This window comes from Somniosus microcephalus, chromosome 1, assembly GCF_052327205.1.
Source record: "Somniosus microcephalus isolate GS21.2 chromosome 1, FLI_Smic_1.0, whole genome shotgun sequence".
NCBI classification, from domain to species: Eukaryota; Metazoa; Chordata; class Chondrichthyes; order Squaliformes; family Somniosidae; genus Somniosus; species Somniosus microcephalus.
Window position 1 is genome coordinate 214343108 of NC_140987.1, and position 6532 is coordinate 214349639.

The 6532-nt window shown below is 45.8% G+C and overlaps 1 protein-coding gene across 2 annotated transcripts in view; it reads left to right on the forward strand.

The window, feature by feature from the left end:
- The window catches only part of smn1 (survival of motor neuron 1, telomeric), a 28597-nt gene extending 27252 nt beyond the window's left edge, over nucleotides 1–1345 (forward strand). For both annotated transcript variants that reach the window (XM_085989900.1, XM_085989890.1), the window contains one exon: nucleotides 1186–1345. The gene's annotated coding sequence lies outside the window, so the exon portion shown is untranslated. The remainder of the gene's footprint in view (nucleotides 1–1185) is intronic.
- The last annotated feature ends 5187 nt before the right edge of the window (nucleotides 1346–6532 follow it).

Consider the following 6532-nt stretch of genomic DNA (forward strand, 5'->3'; position numbering starts at 1 on the left):
TCTCTCTCTCTTCTCCTCCCCCCCGTCTCTCTCTCTTCTCCTCCCCCCCGTCTCTCTCTCTTCTCCTCCCCCCCCGTCTCTCTCTCTTCTCCTCCCCCCCGTCTCTCTCTCTTCTCCTCCCCCCCCGTCTCTCTCTCTCCTCCCCCCCCGTCTCTCTCTCTTCTCCTCCCCCCCGTCTCTCTCTCGTCTTCTCCTCCCCCCCCGTCTCTCTCTCTTCTCTCCCCCCCCGTCTCTCTCTCTCGTCTCTCCTCCCCTCCTCGTCTCTCTCCTCCTCCCCCCCCCGTCTCTCTCTCTTCTCCTCCCCCCCCCAGTCTCTCTCTCTTCTCCTCCCCCCCCCCAGTCTCTCTCTCTCTCCTCCCCCCCAGTTCTCTCTCTCTCTTCTCCTCCCCCCCAGTTTCTCTCTCTCTCTTCTCCTCCCCCCCCCCAGTGTCTCTCTCTCCTCCCCCCCCCGTCTCTCTCTCCTCCTCTCCCCCCCCCCGTCTCTCTCTCCTGCTCTCCCCCCCCGTCTCTCTTCCTCCTCTCGCCCCCCCCCCGTCTCTCTCTCCTCCTCTCCCCCCCGTCTCTCTCTCCTCCTCTCCCCCCCCCCCAGTCTCTCTCTCTCTTCTCCTCCCCCCCCCCCCAGTCTCGCTCTCTCTTCTCCTCCCCCCCCCCCCCCCAAGTCTCTCTCTCTCTTCTCCTCCTCCCCCCCCTCAGTCTCTCTCTCTCTCTCTCTCTCTTCCAACAACAACATGCCATCAAAAAAGCCTCGGCATCACCGGGCACTCCAGCTAGTATTGAATAAAGAAATTAATAATGACAAAATTAGGATGCTCTCTTACTGGTCCATTTTGGATTTGCAGTAGCGAACAAAGGCTTCTCTCAATATAACATTCAATTTGTGCGTGCATCTGACCCCAATAGGTGAGTTGGTAAATACAGCATTATGGTATGGTACTCTGCTGCACAGACCAGGAAGGTCTGGGGTTCAACAGCTAGTTCACATGTAGCCAACATGGCAGGCAGTAGCCTTGTATCTCGCATCTCGTTTGTCTTTCCATAAACAGTATTATGCTGATAAGTTTTGCCATGTGGTTTTGAATTGCACTATTGCAAATGCACAGATAGCTACAAATTCTATTGTGATTGTACTCGCCTTGCATACTGTTTGAATTTGAAAAATTGACATCCAATGTTTTTTCTTCTGCAGTGAAAGTTTCTCTCCCAAGGAGAGGAGTGCAACATTTTTGCAGTGGATTATGTTTTAAAAGTTATCTGTATGAATAAGCCATTAGTACATGTTTGGGGATCCTTTGGGTTGAGTACATAGTTTGTATTGAATAGTGAATAAAAACTTCTTTTGTTTCAATGGCTTCTTGTGTTTGTTTATAAGGGAACTTCTTTGTGTGCTGATCTGTTTTTGAATGATGCATGAGTAGGAAGGGAAACCCTGAAGTTTCCTTGCAATTATCACTCAGTTTTTAACCAAAGTTATTAGAGCATCAGCATGCAATGTTATGGAATGATGGGCTTTGGGTATTATCTAAATATTAGTCTCCTGATATCAGTGGTGCTGTAGAAAGGGAAACTAAAATCAGCAATACACAGCAGGTTTGTCAGCATCAGTTATAAAAAAAAAAGACAGATTATGGATCTGTACCCTTAATCAGTTCTGAGCCATTTTTGTGTATTCTAGTTTCAGAACAGCATTTATCAAGTTTAGGAACAAGTCCGTGCCATGAATGGTGCCAAGAGGAATAATATATCATAGAATGATACCGCACATGAGGCCATTTGGCCCATCGTGATTGTGCCAGCTCTTTGGGACTAGTTGGATAGCTCTACCAATCACCCTCTCTTTCCCCATAGCCCTACAAATACTATCCCTTCAAGTATTTATCCAATTCCCTTTGAAAATTATTATTGAATCTGTTTCCATCACCCTTTCAGGTAATGCATTCCAGATCATCAGAACATAAGAAATAGGAGTAGGCCCCTCGAGCCTGCTCCACCATTCAATAAGATCACAACAACTTGCTGTGTTTATAAAAAAAAAAAAAAGTTTCCTCATGTCGCTCTTGTTCTTTTTGCCAATCACCTTAAATCTCTGTCCTCTGGTTACCGACCCTTCTGTCACTGGAATCAGTTTCTCCATATTTACTCTATCAAAACCATTCATGATTTTGAACCCCTCTATCAAATCTCCTCTTGACCTTCACTGCACTAAGGAGAACAACCCCAGCTTCTCTAGTCTCCACATAATTGAAGTCCCTCATTCCTGGTACTATTCTAGTCAATCTCTTCTGCACCCTCTCTAAGGCCTTGACATCCTTCCTAAAGTGCGGTGCCCAGAATTGAACACAATACTCCAGCTAAGGCCTAACCAGTGTTTTATGAAGGTTTAGCATAACTTCCTTGCTTTTGTACTCATGCCTCTATTAATAAAGCCAAGGATCCCATGGCCTAGAAATTCAGTGGCCTGCGCCACCAGTTTGTGCCCAAAGAGGGCTTTTGCGCCACTGTGCAAACCTACCGCGATATTTAGCGGGGCGCTAATGGCGGCGTTAGCCAGTAGCGCTGCGCCGCCACCGATGACGTCATCGGTGTGCGCAGCGCCCCGCTGGCCATATTTGGTTGCTGCCGCCTCCCCCGCGCCGGCCGCAAACAGCGACCGGTAGTGGGGCGAGTTAAGGTAGAGGTGCGGCCGGACGCTTTTTTCGGCGGCTGCCTGCCCGCACCTCCTTCCCCGGCCTCCTACACCCACCCCCTCCCCCCCCGCGGCATTGCCAGCTGTTTCCAGAGAGCCCGGCACTTCTCCTTGGTGCCGGGCTCATTTGCTGGCACTCGCGAGCGAGGATCGCGCTGTTGCAGGCACCTCCCCCTTAAGAATGAGAGGGAGGCCTGCAGTACCGCAGGCTGCCGTGCCGCAGCGGGTGGCGCTGCGGCACTTTACACGCCGATATTCAGTTTCAGCGCCCCAAGCGGGGCGCCAAAACCCCCGTTTAGCGGCCGGCTTCCACTTGGGGCGCTGAAACTGAATTTCCCGCTGGCGCAAGTGGCTCCGCGCGCAGCGGTAATTCAGGCGCCCAGGCGAGCTGGGCGCCCCTAACTGAATTTCTAGGCCCATATGCTTTAACAGCCTTCTCAACTTGTCCTGCCACCTTCAAAGATTTGTGTACGTACATCCCCAGGTCTCTCTGTTCCTGCACCCCCTTTAACATTGTACTATTTAGTTTATATTGTATCTCTTCATTATTCCTACTTGTTAAATTTTATCTGCCCTGTGTCTGCCCACTTCACCAGTCTATGTCCTGAAATCTATTACTGTCCTCCATGTTGTTTACTACATTTGTGAGTTTTGTGTCATTTGCAGACTTTGAAATTATGCTCTGTATACCCAAGTCCAGGTCATTAATATATATGAAAAGAGCAGTGGTCCCAATAGTGACCCCTGGGGAACATCACTGTATACTTCCCTCTAGTCCGAAAAACATTCACCGCCACTCTGCTTTCTGCCCCTTAGCCAATTTCACATCCACACTGCCATTGTCCCTTTTAATCCCACGGGCTTCAATTTTGCTAAACTCTATTGTGTGGTACTTTGTCAAACACATTTTGAAATCCATATATACATCTACTGCACTACCTTCATCAACACCCTATTAAAGAACTGATGTTCCTTTCAAAGGAAAAAGTTATTTCAAGTCCAACTTAAAAAGTTACTGGTGCCCAAGAGATTTTCTACTATGAACATCTTTAAAAATAAAAGCTTATGTCTTCCTGCCCCCAACCACACTTGTGTAGACAACTGCATTAGGGTGAAGTTGTATAGACAATGAAGACCTCTTTAAAAATTGGCCAGGCTTCCTGCTTTTGATCAGTATTTGAGACGGCAGTAAAGAATGCTAATCTGCAGGTACTATAGGAGTTGAATATGATGTCCCTTATGATCCCTGCTGACACTCTCTAGTCTCCTACCTGAATAATGACTTATTTTATGAAGTCTAGGGTGTTGACTTTATTTGAAGATAAATTTTAATTCTTCATTCAGTAGTCTTCACAGACCAGCATATCTGTTTAGGAGAAAGTTGTATAGGGACACTTTAAGAACTTACTGTAAATCTCATGACCTCCCCCTGCCCCCCTCAAGCACCAGATCTACAAAAAAAAAGTCCCAAGTCAACTGGAAATCAAGAACTCATTGGCAGATTTGTGTGTTTGGGAGGGGGGAAAGAAAAGCATTTGGCCTTGTGACTGGTAAGTCGTGCGCTGATAGATATTAAAAGTTCTGCGGCTGATTGAGTGTTCGCTAATACTAGTACTGTGTCTGTATGACTAAAGCATCTCCATGTTCATCTAGGGATATAAATGCTAAATTCTTATGTGATTAGCACTAGGAAACTGGCCATTGTAGTTTTGACTACTTTGAATGGGAAATTGAAATGAAGACTCATTTTCTGTTATTTTATAAATATAGATGCATTAACCCAGCATAAACCATCTGTATTGTTGGTTTCCCATCACAAACCAAATCCCTATCAACTAACAAATGATACAAATATACAGAAATAATAGGACAGGAAAAGATGAGCTGGTCTATCAAGTTTTGTCTCATACTGTCCTAATGCAAATTATGCACCCCATGCTCCCTAATTGCCAGCCAGCCAGGAACACAATCCTATCCCCTAAAAGTGATCAAAAAAGTTCCAGTGGCTGGGAGACGCATCGGGTCACCACCAACCCCTGCCCCCCCCCCCCCCCCCCCTCTCATAACCCACCTGCCTTTTATACACAGTGATGTCAGCCACAGTTAGGAATTTGTATCAAATCTGCATAAGCTAGTATCTTTGTTTCCTCGGTTGAAAACATAATGGCCCAGAAATTTGGGTCGGGGGCTTCCCGCAGGTGTAAGCCCCCGACCTGCACTTACCTTGCGCGCCGGCTGTTGAGCTGTGGGCCCCGGTGGAATTCCGATCCGGGGCCTCGTCCAGCTGCCGGCGCGCAGTGCTTGCATATCCCAGGGGCACAGTTAGTTCAATGCGTCCCCTGGGATCACGTGGGCCATGGAAAGCCAATCGGAGCAGGGAATGCCCCATTCATAAGTTTGACAGGAAGAGCTGTCAAAACTTATAAATACTACGGCCCCAAAACATCACTAAATCTTCAAGTAAATTTAAAAAAAAACACATTTTTAAAATAAACTATAAATTACATGAAATAACTATTTTAAACAATTAAAATTTTTGAAAAGAATAATTTTATTTTCTAACGGGGCTAAAAATAAACTTACCTTGCTTTAAAGTATTTAAAAATAATAAACCTGTGGAAAAAATGTTTTAATTTTAATTAATTCACCACTTACCTTGTAAAAAGCAGGCCTTATGCCTGCTTTTTAAATGTGTAACTTCTGCAGACTTACCCTCCCGGGAAAACCTGCAAAAAAAAAACGAAGTTCGATGCGCACGCGCAGCCTCTCCTGCGCACTGCGTTCGAACTCTGAACCCCTTCTTTCAGGGGAACGGAAGTGCTGGTTTCCCGCACATGCGCAGTGCATGCAGGAAACCGGCACTTCCATTGGGCCTATGGGTGAGTACCCTGTGCGTACTCACCCGCGGAGACCCGAATTTCTGGGCCATTATTTCCTGACGTAGCCTAGTTTTGTGCTTACAGAATTTATACTTATGCGACCTGGTCCTCCCTAACCTATCTTAACTGAAATAGCCTATCCTTTAATTATTTTTAAAGACTTCATTCAAATCTCTACAAAGTCTGCCCTAGCTGGAATAAAAATCCCCAACTCTCTAAGCCTGTTGTGGAAATTCAGGGCTTTTAACCTAGGTATTATTCTAGTGGCCCTCTTTGCAATCTTTTCCAGGGGCGCAGGGCCTCTATCACCCACCATGCAAGGGGATCAAAACTGGACACTATTCCAGAAGAGACTTAGCCCAAGATTTTATACAGGATGTTATATTTTTTGTTTTGTATTTGGTCATTCTGGTAATACTTTTGTTTGCTTTTGAAATAGCCTTGCGGCACTGGTTGTTGGTCTTCAGAGATTCATGTACTATGACACCTAAATCTTTCTCCTGCTTAACAGCCTTAAGTTTGCAAGTCTGCATGGTGTACATGTGCTTGGCATTAGCACTACCACATGCATATCTATACTAAATGATATCTGCCAGACATAGGTCCTTATATAAGATGGGAGAATGGGCCTAACAGCCACACAAATCTTTGTATGATCCATGAACTTGTGGGACAGTTGTATCACCTTCATCCTAATCATTGATAAAGATGGTGGAGAGTAATGGCCCTTACCACTAGTTAACCATTCCTACGCAGAAGCACTGCCATTAATAACAACCTTCTGCTTACGAGAATGCTAACAATTCCATATCCAACCCAAATTATGCCTGCTATTACTATAGCATTCTATCTTACTTATTAGCCCTTGTCAAAAGGTATACAATGTCAACTGCATTATCTACGTCCATCAACCTAGCAACTTCCCCAAATCTGCTACCATTACAGCAATTGAGTTAAATATGCAACTGTA